A 22,483-nucleotide genomic window follows, 5' to 3' on the forward strand; every position below is an offset into this window, starting at 1 on the left:
AAATTCATTCCCTATGGGTGGTCCATCAAGACTTTTACCCTCTGAGCAAGTCCTGGCAAAACTGAGGGAGATTCTTTCTTCCAAGACCAAATCTCCAACTGCAAAGGTGAGTTTCAGACTCTCCTTGCCTCACTCCCTAGGAGAACCCATTTGCTGAATTTTGCCCTCACAGCTGGAAGTGTTGGCACCCTCGCCAGTCACTGCCAGATGAGACACATGCACATATATAAATTTGGTCAACTCTTAACCTACTGGCTTTCAAACTAATAATTAATATCCCCTTGGCAGCTTTGAAAAGGCTTCCCAAGCACACATTAATTGACCAGACTTGCTGGCTCCAAATGTTTTCACTCGACCTCCAAGCCTTGGGTATTTATCTAAGCTACACCCATGTCCCATGCAAAACTTTCAGCATCAGCTCTGACTTGGGAAGCTAGCAAGAGCTCAGGGAACCCCAGTTTATAAAGCTTGCCATCTGGACTCCCTAGATCATCTCAACCAAATGGCCATCCAGCAAATCTCAAGGGAGCATTATTTCCAGAAGACTGAAGGAAAAGCTTGTAGTTAAATATTTTGCTATTTGTGAAAGCAAATCTTAACACAGAAAGACAGTCATTCAAAACCCAGAACTCTCATTAAGAAATCATGTAACCTCTGAGCATCAGAGGTATTTCATAGGTAAAACAGAAATTTTAATACCTAAATGCATGATCAAAGTGGAAGATAAAGAATTTGATGGTTTCAGGGTAAATATTTGGCATATGATAGATGACACTCTCAATAATGACATGGTCTAACTCTTCTACTCTCTGGCTTGTCCTTTGATGGATTTTTGAATTTGGGCAAACAAAATACTATATGGCCTTTACATTTTCTAATAACAACAACAATAATGAGATAATAAACTACTATTATACACATTTTATTTGTTTTTTTTCTCTATTCTGCATAATTTTTGGTCATTTGTAGAAAGAGAAACCTCCTGGTAACAGACCATCTGAGTTAAGCCAGCTCCACTCTTATCTCCTCTATGGGACTTTTTTTTCCTCACCTGTAAAAATGGGATCAGAGTATCTTAACTCAAGGTAGTACTGGGAAGAAAAACAGTGACGTTAAGGTTCCTTGTAAACTCAAAAATAATCTAAGTTCTTTACTGTGTTATTTTTGATAGTGTCTAATGGAGTACTGAGACAAATGTTACTTGGACTTTATTACACCATAGAGGAGCAATGCTGGACGATGGACCAAGCTAGATCTGCAAGGGATTTAGAGGTCAAAACTCCAGAACTACACTTCCTCCTGAATGCAGAATATACAAAACAGTCAAGTTGACTGGACTATGTCCCTCTGGATCCTGAGAGTTGCTGACCCCCTTGCAACTAGTTCTCCAACCAAGACACATCTCCTCTTCACTGAGCAATCCCCAACCAAGCTCTCAGTGGGTCTTGCCCTTCTCCCCAACATACCCCCCCCACCATCCACAGAGTACCCAGAGTGCTTATGGTAGCAGAAAGTGGGAGCTGTTCTCCAGAACAGTGGAAAAATAAGCTGCTGAAAGGTTTATTTCCCTGCTCAGGATATTTTTACAAAGGAAATCCACAAGTCTTGTCACCACACACTCAACTATTTTTAAGCTTCCTGACCAGATCTTCTAGACAGGCCTTCGGGGACTATAAGTGGCGGCAGGGAGTGGGAGTTGCTCTTGGCTTATGATAGGTTGGACCTTCTAGGAGTCCTGGGATTTGGTTTGGCCAGAGGAAATTTCTCGAGGAGGGAGTGGAGGTGAAGTGAAAGCAATCAGTCCCCTTGCTGTGTGCTTTATTCTTGTTCCATTATTACCAGGAACCCCAACCCCTTGCCTTCCAAAGGCACAGGGCTGCCAAGAGAAATCAAATAGAGATTCTATCTCCCTTTATACCACTGTGTCATAGATCAGACCATAGATAAGGGGCCTTAATTGGTTTTATACCATGTGCTAGGACTGGGCCATGACTCAGCCAAACTGATTCCTTTCTTCTCCCACATTGACCAAAACCTCAACCAGATGGGGGTAGTGGGCGGGTGGCTGAAAAACCAGAAAGGGCAATGCTATGTGGGTGACAGGACATTCTCAGAGTTTCCAACAATGGTGTTTCTCAGCTCCTGAAGTTCCAAAGCCAGTCCAAATACCAGGTCAAGTGAAAATGATCCAGGTTTTTCTGGGAATTAATGTTGACTTTGTCAGTTCTTCTAAATAATGGGGAAACACAGCTGTTTTTTTAAAACAAAGCATAAAGCATGACAGTGCATTATCATATAAAGCAGGAGTCATCACACTGAGTTGGCACAAGAATTCCTATAATAATAAAGATGCTTACAAAATGCTTGTCACTTGTTCCTCCAACTAACCTGGGAGAAAATGACAATAGCAAGTTACTCATTTCACATATGAAGCAATGTAGCCAAACACCTGAATGTGGTAAAGTAAATATAAAATACAGCTCTTCTGAATCCCAGACAAGATTTTGTAAATATACATGTTACAGAATAAGCAGAAAAGAACTTAAGGAGTGTGTTAAATAACAGAACTCCAATGAGCATGATTCCTCTGGAACTTAGAGAAGTGAAATATGTTACCTAATGAAATAAAACTGGTAAATAGCAAAGCCAGGATTTCAGACTATGTCTGTCTAGCACAAAATGTGGCTTTTCCTCTGGCAACAGCATTCCTCATACTCCTTTATTTTTGTTTACATTCATATGTAATATCCGATGCCCCTTCTAACATACTTTTGTGGACTGCGAGAATGTATTGCTTACCCTGCTCCTTGGGAGCTCTTGTTTTTCACTCCTCTTGTTCCCAACTATGCCACCTCAATTGCTTGGCCACCTTGCAGTGCTCTGTCACACTTTTCTGGCTTCCTCTAGCCCCCTCCATCTCTTATTCACAAGCTCTACCTATACAGTCTGTTGGGTGCACAGAAATGTGCAGTAACAGAGGAAATTTTTACACAGGAAATAATTTTTAAAACTTAGGAGTCTGTCAATTACTATCCTAGAATGTCATGAGCCATTGCCCTCCTTTTGGAATATCTCACTGCCTCCCCCTGCTCTCCACAGTGCCCCTGGACCTCCTTTTCCCCTTCCATCCTGTCTTCAATTCTAGGTCACCAATCAAATGTATTTGGCATTTTGGTATTTTGACTAGACAATGAAAATTGCCTAACTTTAGTAAGCAAAACACTTTATAATCCTCTGTCACATTACTCCTCCCTCCAGCTTTTCATTTCTAATCAGAAAGGAACAATTTTAATCTCCTTCCTCAAAACAAGAAAAGCTTCTTCAATGGCCCCCAAAAAGCTTCACTATGGAGTCCCATGTCTACCTCTTCAGCCATCACTAGCAAAGGAAATGGACAAAAAGAGACTGATAGAACTTTTTGTCCCCTCAGTCTATGGGGAAAGGTTGACATCTGAAAAAAGACTGGAGCAGTATGTGTAAGAAATCTAGAATGCATTTAGTGTTTCTGTGTTTATCATTAGCTGTCTTGATAATTCACAAATCATAGCTGCTTCAATTTTTTGTTTTTTGCTTTTACTTTTTGTATCACAATTGTTTCCATATTTGATAAGTTCAGAGAAACAAGTAAACGAAGGAATATGGCAATGATTTTGAGTTTATGTAAAGTGAAATTATAAATCTTAATATAAATTAATAAAAATATTTTAGGGATATCTTATTTTCATGGATAGAGGTCCATTTTTCTCCAGCTGTTAAACAATTATCTGCTTCACAAAAGTTTATTCTTCACTTACTCAGACTCTGACATAGGCCAGAGAGTTCTCCTGATGACTCCCCACTCATCAATTCAGGTATCTGGACTCCTTCTACCCTGCATCAACCTCTCAAACCTTCCCCTTCTAGTTTCAGGGGTGAGGGAAAGAGTAGAAGGGAGAGGGAAGGCAAAGTTGATATTTAACCACCTCCCTGTTATGACAGTCACATTCCATTGTTCAGAAATAGACAACATGCAGAGAAGTATGGGAAATGTCAAGGAGCGCATGGAGATCAGTGAACACTAGCAGCTTCTGGTACAGTGACCAACTCAAAGAACCAAAATGTATTTCCCTCAACAAAAGAACCATCTGATCCAAGTCTCCACTCTTATCAAAAATTCTAGTTATAAGCATTTCTTAAATCTTCAATTGTTCCATACAAATCTTTAGGTCAGTTTCAACATAACACTTGTGCTTCCTCCTGGCCTAACCCTTTTCTCTGAAGATTTACTTGAAATGTAAGTGATGCTGTGGTGGGCACAGACTTTTTTCCCATTCCTCCCCCACAAAAAAATATCAAGGGTTTTGCTTTCTCATTAGTCACCCCTATCTGCACTGAGTTGGACAGGCCTACACAAATCATACTTCAACAAATCTTTGTCTCAACATTCCATTTCACATGGAAAAAAATAGTTCTCTAAAGCTGTCATTTTGTAAATAAAACTTCTTCCTCATCATTTTCTCTCTATTTTGGCAGACAGTCAAGAATTATGTCATAGCCTTGCAGTCTTTGTCTCCTTGACTGAGGTTTTTTGGAGCTGGAGCTATGTATGAGGAAATTTGAACGATTTCCAGTAGAATTCTATAGTTTTCTTCCTGTGGCAGCCTTTCACCTCCAGGAAGTTTAAGAAAGTCCAGTGTGGGCAGTGGGTGACAGAAAGTTGAAGGTTCCAATTCTGCCCCAGTGAAGAATAAGCTTTTTTGCTCAGTTACAGTTAAAAGAAGAAATTCCTTTTGATTGATTCAAAAACTCGAAAATATTATCAGTCTTTGAATGCACATGGGAAGTCCCCAAGAGCAAGAAGCAGAAATAAGAAATTATAATAAATGGTCTGTGAATTAAATGAGTTCTTCTCTATTGGACTTTGCATTTTCTAAAGTGACATTCTTAACACTTCTTTGTCATAACTGTTACCTTCATAAAAAGAGCACTGACCACAACATGATGCTCAATTTAGAGTCAAGAGACTGCCATGATCCCAACTTTTCTATGAACTAGCTCTGGAACCTTGATCAAAACATCTCACTCCTTGGATTTTTTCCATCACTGAATATTAGATTATCTGTAGGGTCCCTTTTAATCTAAGGGGACATGTCTAGTTTATTTCTGTGTTCCAGCCCTTCATATTCAGCCAGATACTCAATAATTCCTTGTATGGTTTATCTCCTCTAAAATTTATGTTGAAATTTGTCACCGTGGCAGTGTTGAGAGAAGGGGCCTTTAAGAGGTGACTAGGTTCTTAGAGGTATTAATATATTTCTAGTGGGACTGTGTTAGTTCCTGCTGGAGTGGGCCATTCTCCTGAGAATGCATTATTAAAAAGCAAGTTTGTCCCTCCTATTCTTCCTCTTTTCCACGTATACACTTGCCCTTTCACTATTCTGCCTTATTGTTGTGCCATTTCTAGAGGTCACACCACCTGATCTTGAACTTCCAGTCTCTAGAACAAGGAGCTAGATAAATTTCTATCCTTTGTAAATTAACCAATAGTAGGCATTCTATTTAGCTATAACAACAGAAAATGGAATAAGACAGTATCATTAATCATGGTGGAATGATTAATGAATGAGGTCTAAGAATTTGTTTCTTCAATCTTGTAATGGAGCAAAATGATCTAAATTCATTACATTTCTGTTGTAGAAATTCATGTACACTCCACACGCCGTTCTCATATGGCTTATTCCCACCAACATTGCTGAATGTGAATCATTGTAATTTGAGATGATTCAGATTTGTATAATTAAACATTAAAGATAAACATAATGTGATTCTCACAGTAGAAAGTGTCTACAATTCTATTAACCTCAGGGTATAAAAACCCATCTCACACTAATTTTGTCACAGTACTTAAAATTGGATCCATTTTTGTTCATACTTACCAAGCAATTTTTCTAACCTCAAAATAGTGTGCCTTAGAATATGTAAGCATTATTTGCTTGGTACCTGTAATTTAATTATAAAACTTTATAAGAAATTTATGACTTTAGGAAAGTTGAAATATGATGACTTAATGGAGTTTGGACTTATAGTTTTCCAGATCCTGCCACATTCTATTCAAATGGAGACTTGAAATCAGATCTATATTGATATAAAGGAAAAAAAAGAAAGAAATGAGAGAGAGAGAGATCATACAGGAGCATAGTTCACTTTCCATCCTGCTATGAAAACTACCTGTAATTTAAATGCAGCTCCTTACAAAGCTGACTCTGATACTGATCAGGGTTGCTCCTACTTCTTTTGCTCTGACATGTGCAAGTGAGATCCTCATGTGCAAAATTTTATAAGAGACCTTCTCTATGATAAAGGTAATTATAGTAATATATAATTATTACATTATATATGTATATATAATGGAATTGTGTAAGCTTGAGCTGCTATAACAGAGTGGCATAGATCCGGTGATTTAAACAACAAGCATTTATTTCTCATAGTTCCAGAAACTGTAAAGTCCAGGCTCAAGGTACCAGCAGATCCAGTTCTGGTAAGAATCCTCATCCTGGTTTGCAGACAACTATCTTCTGGTTGTATCCTCACATGGTAGAGAGCAATTCATCTCATGTCTCCCTGTTTTTTATAAGGACATTAATTCTATCATGAAGGCTTCCAATTCATGACATAATCTAATCCTAATTATCTCCCAAAGGCCCTACTTCAAAATCCCATCACTTTGGAACATAGTTTTAGCATGTGAATTTTAGAATGACACAAACATTCAGTCTATAGGAATAATATATTCTGATCTTGAATATTTATATAAATTAATGCAATTTATTTTTAACATTATAAATCCTTGAGAGTCTGCTACATTTACTGAAAATGTATCAAATCTTGCATGCATTGAGTATGTCATTAGGGATTCAAGCTAAAACTGTCTTTCAATGTTTTCAGCAGGAAATATTTTATTTACTTTTGTTTTTTTTTACATTTTTATTACCATATTAGTTGTACAGGGGGGTTTCATTGTGACATTTACATACGTGCTTACAATATTTCTTAATTAGATTCACCCCCTTCATCATTTTCCCTCATCTTCCTTCTCCCACTTCTTAGAACAATTTCAACAGGTTTCATGGTTCTGTTTTCATATGCATATATATCAACCACATAAATTTTCATTTTAATGGTAAATGAACTCTCTCTCTTTCTCTCTCTCTTTCTGTCTCTCTCCCTCTCTCTCTCCTTTCTTGTGGAGCTTCAAATGAGTCCTGGACCAAATTTACTCCTGGACTATATCATGCCTGTAGAAATAGACCTTCAAATAGTGATTGCTTGGGCCAGATTACAAATTGCTTTGCACATTTTTACCAAATTAACCTTTGTAGTGACCTTAAGAGGCAAGCATGACTTTCATTCCAGAAGACACAGGGGAGAAACATTCTCTAGGATCACACAGCTATTAAGTAGTAGAATCTGAATTTAAACTCAGGTATTTTGGTAAGCACTCACTGGGAAGAGATGATCAGGCTTCTGTATCACAGTGACTCCATAAGAGTGGACAAGCTGGTCAGAGTGGGAAGAAAATAGATTGCTAATTGGGCTCTCAGTTGATGGGATTTCTACTAATAAATGGTTTTAGATCTAGTGATAAATGCTTTAAGGGAGGCTTTTTTTTTTTTTGCTAAAGTCCATCATAAGTCTAGTGGCACTTATTAATAAGTTAATAATTTATTAATAATTTTATTCAATTTTTCTTCATATTATGTATTTAGCCTATGCTAAGTTCTTTGTAAGCATTATTTAGGTTATTCCTTACAACAGTGAGCTGTGCAGATGTTAGGCTTCTTGTACAAAATGGAAGAGCCCAATGAATTCAGACAGAGATAAGAAGAATATTAGATGAATAGAAATGAAAACTTAAAAACTTATGTTGGGAAAAACGTTCTTGTCAGATTCTGCCAATGTGCATCATGGTTGTGACCCAATTTAAGGACAGGACTAAGCCTACAAAATTCATTAAATCTTTCAGCTAAATATTACTACCCATCACGGTCAAGTATGTTTGGCCCACACTATGGACAGGGAGAAAACTTTCAGAGACAGTCATCTTGAAAGGGCTCGTCAGCATCATCAGAAGAAGCCATCTACCTGATTTCATTTCATTGCCTTCTAGTATAGAGGCTTACTTCAAGCACCTTAGAAGAAAAGACACAAAAAAGGAACATAAGAAAATCTACTCTAGATTGGGAAATTTAAACAAGAGTAGGAAAATATAAGATTATAAGGGCTCTATTTCTCACCTCTCCATTAAAATAGCTCTATTTAATTTCATGCTGTGAGAATTCTGGCTTTGTAGAAATTTCAGATCCAAATGACTAGAATTTACTCTACATTGGACATTCTTAGTAATCTATGAATTGTCATTTAAAAGATAGAATATGATAAAATGAACAAAAATGATACTTAAGTGATTCCTTACCAAACTACACTTCTTACACAGATTTGAATGGAGACAAATGTAATTGTTTTCCCTCTTTTGGGGTAATGTGCAAATATCTTTATCTAGATACTTGCTTCCATACTACATATATATATATATGTATATATACAAATGCAGACATAAATGCTTATATTTATACACACATGATCATATGATCATATACAATCTTACATATATATATATACATATATATATGTGTGTGTATGTATAAATATTCACATACCTTAAAGTGCATGATACTGAAAATCAGAATCAGATCTTCCAGGCCCCTCTCTTTAATAACAGTAGATACTTTGGTATCTAAGGAGTTTATGGATAGGAGGCAAGAAAGGAAATAAGTAAGGGAAAAAAATAAAACTCCTATTGGCAAAGCTTCCACTGCAGTAATAAGGAGCCAAGTTAGAATGCTTGGAGAACACTGAACTGTAGACAATAAACCCATTGTTTTTGTATCTCAGCCTCTCATTGGGTAAGTTGGTCTCTTCAGTTCTCCTTGTAAAGAAGAACAGAAACTATTCAGCATCATTTTAGACAAACCTGTTTTCACCTTATCTTCACATGCCTCACACTTTCTCCTGACATTTAACTCCAGTTTCTATGAATTGCTTCTCATATTGGTGAACAAGCTATGTCTGCCTGTTATCCTCTTCATAATACCCCCAAGTTATCCTCCAAAAGTTTAGATTTTCTATCTTCCTGGGATCCCTAGAGCAACTTCCCACCTTCCACAAGCTAGATGCCTTTGTACAAGTAGAAGTAACTAAGTGTTGTGGGTATAGAAGAGATACCGAAAGATACCTCCTATAACCTCAGAGGCTATACCACCTTAGAATTTAAGAAAATCTATACCTTTTAACAAGGCATAAAAGACATTCCTAATCTAGCTCTCCTACTTACCTTTCCAACTACACCTCTTGGAACCCCTACATAAGCCTATCTTTGGCTAACCTGGACAACTTACACTTTCCCAAACACATACTATGCATCATGTCTCTTCATGCTTCATTCATGTCTCATCTCAGATCTTTCTGTGCTTACAGTGTTTCTCTCATCCTATCCCACACCTGGTTATCATCCATACCACCTGAGCCTTATCTCCAACATATCACCTACTCTGCAAAGTATTTTTTCCATATCCACCTCCTTCCAAATAGTGTTCATCTTCGTGCTTCCATGTCCCTCCTCTACCTGCCCCCAAATAGAAAACATTTACTACAGAATTTAGAATAGCAGATAGTCCTTAATGGAATTTGAAAATGTCAACATCTATTTCCTTCTCTGTATTCTCCACAAAACTTGACGGACAGTACCTATCTCATCTATACATGAATTCACAGGCTCTTGCATACTACTTGGCTCAGAGTTGGCACACAATGTATGCCTGCCAAATTGATGGGAAAATGCTATGGTATGTACTAAGTATGCTTAAAGAGACTTGACAAGTTCCTAATTCTAATCCTGTTAAACATGAGTGAGCCTCTCATATGGACTATACACAAAGCTCTCTCAAGTAGTACAGTTCATAAACAGATTCGCTTTTTCAAATGCATGCTTGTTTTCATTTGTACTCCAAGGTTTTTGTCATTAAATTAAAATTACCCTTTTAATCTCATTTTATCCTCTACCCTCCATATTCTCAGTGAATGTTTTAGCCAAACTAGGAGTTTTTTGTTAGTGTCCAGAATGCATCATATTCTTATTTAATTCTCATCTATGCAAATCCTCTCCATTCTGCCCAATGCTCCCCACTAAACCAAGCCTTTGGCCTTACCAACTATCATTAGCTTTTTAGGTCTCAATTTAGACAATGCCTCCTCCTGGAATGGAAGACTCATCCAATGCAACACACCAAAGTTAAACACATCTTTCAGATCTTTCTATAGAACTTACACTTTCTTCAATAATGATATTTATCATGTTGTGTTATAATAGTACATCCATAATGTTATAAATAGTACGTGCTTTCATACCTGCTCCAATTTCTTTTATATTCCCCTAATCTATCAGAGTACTTGTCCAATAACTAAAGGGCATGAAGTATTTCCAGAAGTTTAAGTGACAAAAATAGTAAGAAGGAAAAAAAGAGTGACATGATGTTTTCATAGATATTGTCTCATTTTCAGTTATCTTGTAAGTTTTAGCTTAATATCTACATTGAAAGAATATTTATACTGGACATTAGTGAAGAATTATCTTTAAAGCATGCTGAGTGCCATCTCCACTTTCATCCCATGATAGGGTTAAATTTCCTTCACCTCAATCTGAGTTTCAAAGAGACCAATCAAAAAGTTTGCGTGTTCCCTGGAATTTGAGTGACACTCATGGGACTTATAATTGAACAGCTTAACATTCCTGAGAAATCTAAACAGGAGGAGATTGACTTAAGAAGCCCATACCAGCTAAATAGAATCAACTGAGAAGTCATTGCATGCCCACCAATGACAGATTCTAGGAAGAGAGCAAGCTGGCTGAGTAGGGGCCACCTGAATAGGGTTTGTTTAAGACAGGCGCCAGAAAGACTGATGAAAACTCGAGGAGATTGTTGCGGGGAGGGGGTGGCCTCCTGAGCGACCAGCTAGAGAAGATGCATTCATCCATGTCATCATGCTAGAGAACAATCCCCAGCAATGAGACTGGAGCAAGAAGAGGTCTCCACTTATGCACAAAATGTTCCAGAAGGGACTCAGCCTTAAGCAGTCTCTAACACCGGAGAGCACTGATGCCAGCCCACAAAAATCCTAGTCCCAAAATGTTTCCCTGCCCAGATCACCTCTCCATTCTTGACTCCACTTTCCTCCCTAAAGAATCAGAAACAAAATATTCTATAAACTGGAATTAAAAGAACAAGACAAAAAAAAAAAAACCACAAGTGTTCAAAGAGCCTTCTCACTTATACTCTTTACCTGCAAAAGGTTCTCTGGAGCTAAGACAGAAGAAAATTAAATTATAGTGATACTTTAAAATTTAGTATTTTTACTAAGAAAAAGAACCAGATATTTTGATTGCTGAAACAAATCATATTATAGTTTGAAATGGAGGGCTGGGACATGGCTCAGGTGCTAGAGTGCTTGCCTAGCAAACGCAAGACCCTGAATTTAAACCCCAGCAAGGCCAAAATAGAAAAGAAAAGAAATGGCTATAAGGTACATCTTCTCTAAGTGGGAGCAGATCAGTTGCTGAGTAGAAAGAGATTTTTACCCAAGGGGGAAAAAAACAGCAGAGTCCACATGAGGTCCACAGAAGAATCCATAAGGAAAAAAAAAGTTTTATTCTGATACACACCAACTATTTTGCTCATTCAATCTGCTTAAACCACAAGAAAGAAGCAGAGGGAAAGAAAATGTTTCAAGACAGACATTTTCCCACTAGCATGAACATACTAGGTTGTTTGTAGTTTTGTCTCTACCTTAAAGAAGTTGTGGCACTTCACATTAGACAATAAGGGTTTTAGTTGACCCCTTTCCCACTCTAGGTCTTCTGATCACTTTCTTCCTAGTGGCAATTTAACTCCTCTTGTAATCATCTCTGTGTATAAATGAAAAGAATCAGCTGACCAGCAACTAGGAGCTCACAGGGTAATCATAGTTTTCTATGTATAAGTGAGTAAAATGCTATTCTGCCTTAAACTATAGTCACTTGCAGAATTTCTTGGTGAAAATGTGCTCAGTTATCACTTCCAGGGACCTTAATGATGTGGAAAAAACTTAGGGGATGGGATTCAGAACTCCATTAATAGTTTCACTCCAATAAGCATTTTTCTGAAACTCACTATAGCCACTTCTTAGAAAAACTCTCCTTTTGTACTCTCATGAAATTCTTTACAATTCAATTTTTTTAAAGAAAAGTTGCTGTCATTTTAAGGTTTCTTACTTGCCAGTTGTTTTCCTTGCCATCTCTTATCTGAGCATCACAGTGACTCTATAAGTTAAATACCAGTGTCCCTGTTTTACAGATGAGGCAGCCAAAGCTGAAAGAGCCAATGACTTTTCCAAGAACTCAGCCATTAATCAAAGAACCCCAATGCAACCCCAGGTCTGCCCACTCCATCATGCTTCTTCTTTGAATTGTCTTTTTGGCAGAAAAGGGGAAGAAATTTCCTGAACTAGAAAATTCTCTTCTTTCTTTAATTCTGGGTTATAGAAAAACAATTTCTGCCTCACAACCCACCACACCCAGATCAACAATCTCTGAAAATTTATTTCAACACCTGAGTGGAAAACTATGAGAACACTATCTTGGTCAGTTTCAACATGCCATTTTTACCTTTCAGTGGAGAGCAACTGCTGGAAGCAATTGAGTTCAGCAAGTTGCCTTTACAACCAACCCCTTGAGACACTACAGATGCCCAAAACATTTTGGCCTGGTCCACCTGGATAAAAGCTTTCCAAAACAGAGCAAATGTGCCCTGTTTGACAATCAGGGAAAAGGTTCCAAAATAATTTGGACTCCAGTTCCTAAGAGAAATGCTGTCATATGAATGCTGTGGGATGTAATTACACTTGAAGGAATTCCCTGCTCTGAGAAACTCCTGAGGTCAGCAGAAACCTTTCTCAAGAATCTACATGTCTCTAAGATAACCTTCCTAATGTTTATGGATTCTCCTGTGGCTCCAACGCCTATGAATCATACTGAATTATTGACTTTTACCTCCCTCCAGTAGATTTAGTCTGAGTAACTAATATCCTTTTTGGCAATTGATGCTTTCTGGAAGCACAAAAAGGCTTCTAATGAAAAGTTTGTGTGGTCTCATTGGAAAAAAAGATACAATTACCTTTAAATTCACAGATTTTAAAGACAGAAAAGATGATTTTTAGTAGTCTTTTAGTAAGATATTCATGTTAGGATTGGTGCTAACTCAACCTTCTATATTCCTCAGAAAAACATCACAAATGGTATAAACTTCCTGTGGGGTAATGATTTTATAATCTAAAAAGTCATGGAAGCACAAAACCATGCATATTGTATCTATTTTTAACTTATTACCCATTGACCAAATATGGATGTTAATCAGAGCTTCTTCTAGAGCAAAAGATCCTTGGGACTAAGAGTCTGCTAATTTTTTTTTATTCTAGTATCCTAGGGTGAGTCCCAAAGTGACAGTGTTTGTCATGCATTTCTCCCTGAACAGAATGTCCTCCACCAGGTCATCCCTTATCAAGGCCTGGATCAGGTTTCCCTTCATATAGAAATCTCCCCTAAATGCCTCCTCAGCAATGGATCCCTTTTTAGGTTGCTGTTGTTTTTAAAGTAGTTAGTATATACTGATTTATCCTCTTTGCAAATTATTTCATCTGTCAGTGAAATGATAAGTTCCTCCAGAGCTAAGAAAGGATGAAGGGCTGAACTATGAGGAACATTCCAATTTCCTCCATACCTTTCCATGTGATTATAAATAGGATAGGTCTTTCCTCTTCTCTGCTATATCATTTATTCTAATTTATAAAAAGATTATTTAGTCTCCAAGGTCCAATACAACTTTAGTAATCAATGGGTTTATAAGTAACTATATAATCCTAGTCATTTATCCTTAACTCTCCTTACCTGATGTATAAAACATGGACTCACCAGACCACTATGAAAGCAAGGACTCTAAGTATGATTATCTTGTTCTCTTGATTTCCAGTGCCTAACACTGTGTGGCACAGTGAAAGAGCTTAAGAGACATTTAATCTAATAAATGAATACATAGTTTGTAAGTGAATTAACAGTTTTATGCACATAGTCCATTATAGACAATGTGTAAAACACTGTGTGTAATTTGTAGTCTTCACAACACAAGCAAAATAGCCACCTTATTTATCTAAGAAAGGAATGGAATTTAAGGCAGAATAGACAATTTGTTCAAGATGCCAACACCTGGTTGTGAGGCAGCAAATGGTCACCCAAGTCTGTCTGGGTCAGCACATGTACTTCTCCCCACTCTTGACCTCGGGAGTTTCTTGGGACAGGAAATTCTTTCAGATGTGATTATATCCCACAATTTCATGTGAGGGCATTTCACTTCAGAACTCAAAAACAATGCCCCTTACCCATGCCACTATACTTCATGCTATCATAAGGAAAGGGCTTATTTATGCTGATTGAAATGGCAACAGTACCCAACCCTAATTTGAGGAACAAGGAATTAGGGAAGAGGTTGGGTTTCCCACCAAACCCTTCTCAGGCAAATCAGCAAGCCAGAACGAAGTTGCTAAAGGATCTGGGAAACAGCATCTCATGTATGATGAGATGGTGGTTCTTTATGTTTGTGACCAGGGAAGCCTGAGGCTGCTGCTACACAGCTGCCAGGCCTGCAGATTAAGCTCCTTTCTTTCTTTCTTCAAAAGCAAGAACGCTGAGATCCTAAACTTGTTTTCTTTTAAATGCTATAAGCCTTTCAGGAAACAGCTTTCTCTGGGAACCTGCTCATTACAGAAAGCCCCTTGAAGAAGTGCCAATGTGTAGTTAGCAGGGAGGGGGAAGAGGAAGGCAAAATGCTGGGTTGATTCAGTGGGGCCATTTGATGGGGAAAGTGCCTTTACAAGAGGGCAGAGAATAGCCTGGCGCCTCTCAGCCATGCAGAGCACACAGACCCCTGGGAAAGGAGCTTGCACTTAGGTGGAATGTGGCTGGAAGCAGATTCCTGTAATTAACGATGAGCTTAATAATTGCAATAACAGGTCCTATCTACTGAGGACTGCAAGCACTGGAGTCAGAGGTTTCTAATGTATTTAACCTCATAGCCACCCTTTGGGTAGATGTGATTACCTTTTTTATAGGAAAAATTGAGTTCAGAGAACAGAAAAGACATAAATAAATGTCACATGGCAGGACATGGCCAAGGTATTATTTGAACCCTATTCTCAAAACAAAATTTGTGTTAGATTGTCTCACTTTTCAGTGTCAGAATAAAGAAAACTCTGTATGTGCGGAGCTAAGCTGAAGCAAAGAAGCATTTAGGAGGGAGAAAGTTAGGATTTCACACTTGACAATCATGAGGTCCCTCCCCTTTAACAGTGAAAAGAAAAGACCAGAAACCCTTGGATCCATAATTATTGCTACATGAAGACACTTATTCCCGAGTATCATCCATTTACATATGCACCAGGACCTAAACACTGTCTTTAGTATCATCTATTGGAAAATTCCCAGGGGGGAAAAATAAATCAAAAGGACCTGGGTGGATAGCAACCACCTTAGGCTTTAAATCAGACAGTCTTAGCTGTATACTCTGGCTCTGCCATGTATTAGTTGTCTCACTGTGGAAAGTGGCTTAATTTTCAAGAACCTTGATTTCCTCTTCTGTGAAATGGATCTAAAGTGTTTACTTTGTAGGGCTTTTGAGTTCAGAGAACATTCTCAAACAGTAGCTAAAGAATATGTAAGCATTACAAAGCAGTTCTTGTAATTACTGTGGATTTTATAACTATTGTTACTGATGATACTATTGCTGATAGTATTGCTATTATTACTTCTGTCCCATGGGGAAAATGGACATTTAGATACATTGACACAGACTGATTTCTCAGCCATTAATTCAGAGTCACAAAAACAATCAAATCAATGATACATAATAATATATAGGGTGTTTAATAAGTAATAGGCATGACTCCATTTTATGTCTCATGTAATTCTCAAAGAAATCCTATTGGTAGTGAACAAATGCTTATTAACTTAAAAGTTTAAGAAACTGAGTCATAGAGAAGTTTAATCCTGCTTTCCAAAGTCACAGAGATAGTTAGGGTTTGAGCCAGGATTCAAACCCAGGAAGTGTGACTCAGTCAAGTTTCCCGTGGCACTTGAGTGAGAATTGTCCACATGATGTATTTGCAAACTAGATTCTGTAAATTCCTAGAAGCCATTGAATTGTGACGAATGACTTGTGGTAGGTGGACTCCATGGCTTACTTTCCCATTTCACCAAATTGTGACTATTCATATTGTTTATAGAATTTTAATACCATTTCAGAAAGGATTTTGAGGCTCACAAGCATTTGATAGCCTTTAGTCAGACAAGTGGAGTAGAAGATTAAGCCATGGGCTCTATAAAGAGATTGATGACCCCGAGTGAAAGGGAAATAGTACATTCAGCACCATGTTGATTTTTCACAAGATTTGTGCAAGGTTTCATTCTACTCACATTGGTACAACAGGTAATTTTTCTCAGTTCGGAAGGACCTTGTTGTAACTCAGGTAGGAGCATCTCCACATGCTTCCTTGAGTACTAAACAGTCAGAGTTTCAGCACTCTTTTTGTGAACAGCAGCCCTGCAGCAAGACTCTAGGAAGGAGGTCTAAACCCAACAAAGGAAAGAACATTTGGACTCCAAAGATGCTTGGTTGGCAGATCTTGCTGGTGTAGGAAGTTGATGAGTTAGAATGAATCATTATTATAAGCATGACTATCTGGCCTCCTTTGTTAATGCCTGCATAATTTAAAAGGGCTTTCTTATACTTCTGTACTTCTTGAAATTTCTCTTCAAGGTACCCATTATTACAAAAAGAGAATAAGGGTGGATTTTGGGGAAGAGAAAGGGGCTTAAGGGAGCAGAGTAATATCTCTAAGCCAGCCTGTGGTAATCTAAAAAGTTCTTTGATGTTTCATTTTACGTCTCAAAAAGTTAAAACAGTCACTATATATACATCTGACTGAGGTTCAAGGTTTGAAAAATACTCTTTCTTCCTTTCATGTCTAGTTATTTCCAAGATTTTGAATATTATTCTATTTACTACTGTAAAATGAGTTTTCTGATGTTTGTTGTAGTTTTGTTCTTTACTAACTTTATCAGTATGTGGTTCCATATGTAAAGTACAATGAAAAGTCTCAAATTGTCAATCAACTAGGAAGCCCCAAAGAGTTCATCAAACTGAAATCATGTTACTTTCAATTTTTTTTATCCTTTTACAAGGAAGGTTAGCAACAAATTAATACTTTGATGTCCCATGTATGAATGAATTAATGAAGATCAAGTTCACTCAATAGACATTGTCCCCAGAGCACCACTACTGAATCCAGTGCTCAGTGCTTTGAAGAGAGAGAGATGAGGGTCACAAGCATTACCTGTTACATGCCTTGATCAATTAGTTTAGAGAAAGAAAAAATTATTTGGTGATTAAATGACCAGCACTTAAGACCTCTTTTCCTAAAATATGGATAAGTTTTTATTTGGGGAGGATCATGATAATTCAGAGAAGACCCCAGACCTCTGTAGCCTCTTGGTAACCCATACAGAGAGAATTTTCTAGGCAGGGTTCTTTGTTCTGAGGGCTCATGTAGAAAGAAAGAAATTCTTCTTTCTCTAAACTAATTGATCAAGGCATGTAACAGGTATTTTCTTTCCAAATGAGTTTCTTCCATTGTGTATCTTTCTTTAAGAAATGGTATCATTCTGATCCTAACCTCACCAAATCAACATCTTGCTGAACTTCCTTTAATCTCTTCTCCTTCATTATCCAAACCCAATTGCTTATCTAGTCCATACTAACATATGCATTTTCTCTCCAGTCATCAAAAAGCTGAAGCAGTTGGTCACCTATAATTGTATTCCAGATACTCTTACCAAGTCCTTGCCTTGGGCTCTACTGGGAAGGGGATCCAAACTAGGATCTACAGCAATGTTAGAGGAAGTCTTGTTGTTAATAGTATTCTCCACTCTCTTTCCCTGCCTCTCTCTATACTATCAATTGACTGAGTGCTTGAAACCACTTTGCAGTTGTTTTCTTTGCCTTCAACCTTGCTCTCCCTATCCAGTCTCTTAGACATTGCCAAAATGGAATTTCTCAAGCATTGTGTGATAATTCATTTCCCTGTATAACTACTTCAATGGTTCTCCATTATCCACTGTGGTATTTTATGAGCTTTTTAAACTGTGCAAACTTTCCTTCATGTGGAAGCTATAAGGATACATGATATGTGAGAGATAAAATTGGAATGAACTTCTCTGGCCTTCCATAGAGAAACAAAGCACTAAGAATCCATGTAAGAGAAATACATACTGTGTTTCTGGTCTGGAAAGAACTCTTAGAACTGTTAAGGAGTCAAAGAACCACAGTTTTAAAAAATACAGCTTTACAGATAAGATCTGAGTTTTCAAAGCTCATAAGTAAGGTAATACATAAGATGTAGCAGACTTCTCTGCTACCCAGTTTATTCATTAAACTTACCTATAAATTGGAGTTCTCATTATGGTAGTCCAGTCCCACTCACCCGATACCATGATCCTTCATCAAGTGGTATATTATGTCTACGTTTTGCCCAACAGTTTACCTTAATTCATCAAAGTTGAATTGTGGTGCCTGCAAGCAAAATCCAGAAGTACTTCCGGAGGTAAAACTAATGAGACCAACTTCAGCTGGGGAAAGGAGCTACTGGGTACATGCATCAAGTGAACAATTCTAAAAGGAATCTGAATGCTTTTCAGAAGGCCTGATAAGCAAGCAGTAGTCTCATTGCCTTATAGTATACCCTCATGTTAGTTATTTTACTTGCCCCTTTCTGATCTCTGACTATCTCATCCTAAGGACAATTTTTCCAAGGCTATCTTCATTTTAAACTGGAAGTTTTGCATCCAGGATGCCCATTCTGGGAAACCAGAATGACTGATCATCCTATGATTTCCTTCTGAATATTCTCAACTAAGTCCTTATCTTCAGCTCTGTTTTTTATACTCATATGCCAATGAGGGTTTATGAGTAATATTGCAGAATAGGTTCTGCTGTTAGGAACACCAGCAGTGGGATCCATTGAAATCTTTGACGTTATGCTACCTGTGTCACTGTGGGCATGTTATCTTGCTTCTCTGTAACTCAGTTTCTTTATCTGAAAGATTAGAATAAAACATCTACCTGTAATAGATATAGCTATCCACTAACCCTTTTCCCCAGGGAAAGAACTTCCACTATTAGCTGATACATAGCTGCCTAGAATAAATGCTACCTGTCCCACCATCCTCTGCAGTGAGGCACACCCATGTGACTAACTTCTGGACAAGATGCAATCAAAAGCATTGGGAGGTAGTTTATGAAAAACCTTCTTAGGACATGCTTAGTATATGCCATTACTCTTTTTCTTTCTCCCTTCCTTCCTGCTCCTGACAAAAATATAGCCAAGGTGCCTAGAGCTGAGGAACTAAAGCTGGGCTATGACAAAGCCTGGGACATTAAGATAGAGAAGCAAGAAAATAGAAGTGGCCCAAGTATCTGAGACTCTTGAATCAAAGCCACCATGGTGGCCCTAAACTCTAGACTTGTACATGACAGAAAAACAAATTTATCTCTTATTTATGAGAGTGGAGTAGGGGAATGTCAATATTACTCTCATCCAAATTTAATCCTCATTGAAATACTAATTCTTTCCATTTTGTGAAGATTAAAAGAGATTTGTTGTGTAAACCACTTCTCATGATACATAGCACGTAGTTGGCACTTATTATTAACCACTTCAGTTAGGGTGATAGGAGAGACTGGCTGAGAGCATGAAGTATATTGACAGAACTGAACTGAGATTTACTTTCCATTGTCTTCTCTTCCTCAGTTCTGATCTCAACCAGTATTTCCAGTCTAATCTGACACTCTTTCCCAGGTACAACAGAATAGTCATATCTTACCATTTCCCACACATACACCTATTCTTCCAGATTATTTATAATTCCCTTTTCTTTACCTGGACTGTCCTTTCCTTTTTGTTGTTTTTCATTTTTTATTAGCATATATTCATTGTATAGGGGAGGGGTATTTGCTGTGACAAATTCTGAATCACCTTGCATTGTACATTAGTTAGATCACCCCCTCCAACTCCACACCCCCCCTCCACAGCTTCCCCACCCCACTTAAAGCAGTTACAAGAGGTTTCAAAGTTCTATTTCCTGTATGTATATGAAACCCATTGGCCCTCCTTCATCTTCACCCCTCCATTCACTCTCCCCTTCCCACAAGTACCCCCCCCATACACACGGTACCTACTTTACAGTCTTGTCTTTTATTAATACCAAAGCCACTGTTAAAAGGTGTTTCTCATGAATTCCAGCTGTGAATATACTTTACTCTGGTCAGTTCAACTCCCTTTGTTACTTTCCCTTACCCCTCTCCTCCCACCTACCATTATTTGGCAGCGTTTTTTACATATCATTGTTAGACTATGCTTTCTTATGTACTCTATCTGGTGACTCTGATTTGGCTTCCATGACTCTGTCAACCCCACTTCCTCAGCACCTCACGAAGGAATAATGACACTGTTGACCACCACTTGCCTACCCCATCCTCCTACACAACACCAACTAGTGACATTGTTTCCCCCTTAGCTGTGAGCTGAGGAACCATTTCCTCACATCCTGGACATCATCCCAAATTCTGCCCATTTTTCCTGCTTCATTAGAATTCAAATTCTGAGACTGACATACATCTTGTGATTGTGCTCCTTATCTAAACGTATATACTAAAAAATTTGTATGTGCCAAGACCATAGTATATTTTTCTGAAAAATAAGTTGCCTCCAAAGCCCAATGAGCATGTCTCTGAAAGTTTACTGAGATGTTTTGAAGAGACCACAATTCTTGAAAGAGCACCTTATTCAAAAGATTTCCTTTTGAAGGGAAACTTAGAAGATGATGTCTTGCTTCTCCATCTTAGTTGAGTAGTGTAATTAGCCTCAGAAGAGTGAAGACACTGTTCAAGGACACACAGGTAGTAAAATCCAGAGCAGAACATGTAGCCATCATTTTCTGATGCCATGATAACACCACATCACAAGTCTGCCTGCAAGGCTACTCATGTCATCATCACATAAATTACAATGGTAATGATAAAAAATGACAACCGGAGTTAATATTTATTTAGTATCTATTAGATGCCAAAAAAGACTAAGTACTTACCTAATGATTATTTTGTTTTGTTCATCTTTTTGCTTAAGGTCACAAAATGAGTAGGTGGCAAAGTGAGAATCTACAATGCAGATTCATCAAGCAGCAGAGCAAGAGTTCTAACCACTTTACCATAATTTATTCCTCTGGATATAACATCTGCACAAATTTAGCTTTCATTTTCAACCTCTTCCTGGAAGAAATAACAACTCCTTCCCCTTTGTTCCCACAGTATGGGTACACCCCTTATTAGATCATTCACCATGTTGTATTATAGTTACTAGTTTAAATGTCTATCTCCTCAACTAGCCTAAGTGTCTCCTGAATAACGTTCTACATCTTTTATCTTTGTATGTTCAGGACCTGATAGAATGGCTATACACAATTGTCATTCAGCCATTATATCAAATAATAATGGGAATATAATAAATGCTTCTTGGATTAGAATTAGTCTTGATTTCTCCACCTGCAAAATGAGGACCGTTCTCCGGCAAACAGGAACAATTCCCATTCTTTGATGCCAAACAATGCTCAAGACTTCATGAGCCAATACATGTGTGTAACTGGCAAGAAACTTCATCTTGGGAAAATGCTACCAAGGCATTATTGAAAAAGAACCAAAAAAGAAAATTCCTACTGTCCTAACATGATCCAGCTGCAACAGACAAGTTGTCATTACACCAGCAGAAAGTTATTGCCTCTAGACTCCAAACCAGCAAATTGGCCTGAAGTCACAGGATAAAAATCTTCATTGCATATCACTACAAACTCCAACTACTCTGTGCAAATGCAAGCCATCCCTGCGTGGGGGAAGCTGTCATTGTGTCTCACCGCCAGGTATGCAATCAGCGTCTGGTGGGCAGATTGCCAAGCTGGCCATCTGTGTTGTGCTTGGTTGCTAGGGCACAGACAGGGAACTGTGTATGATCTTGCATTCACCCTAGCCACAAAATCCTGGAGCAGTGACAAAGGCTGCCCAAAGTGTTACAGCATCAAGGAAATGTACATATTTGGCTTAATTCATGGACTACCATTGAAGGCCAGCTCAGAAAACTTTTGTCCAGGTTCTGCAGCAGTAGAGAACTCCAATTTGGACATGTACCTCTCTAAGTGTGTGAAGTACTCATGTACAAATAAGAAGGACCCAAAGCTCAGTGTTTCCAAGAGTCTGTGTAC

Source organism: Castor canadensis, chromosome 13, assembly GCF_047511655.1.
Source record: "Castor canadensis chromosome 13, mCasCan1.hap1v2, whole genome shotgun sequence".
Lineage (NCBI taxonomy): Eukaryota > Metazoa > Chordata > Mammalia > Rodentia > Castoridae > Castor > Castor canadensis.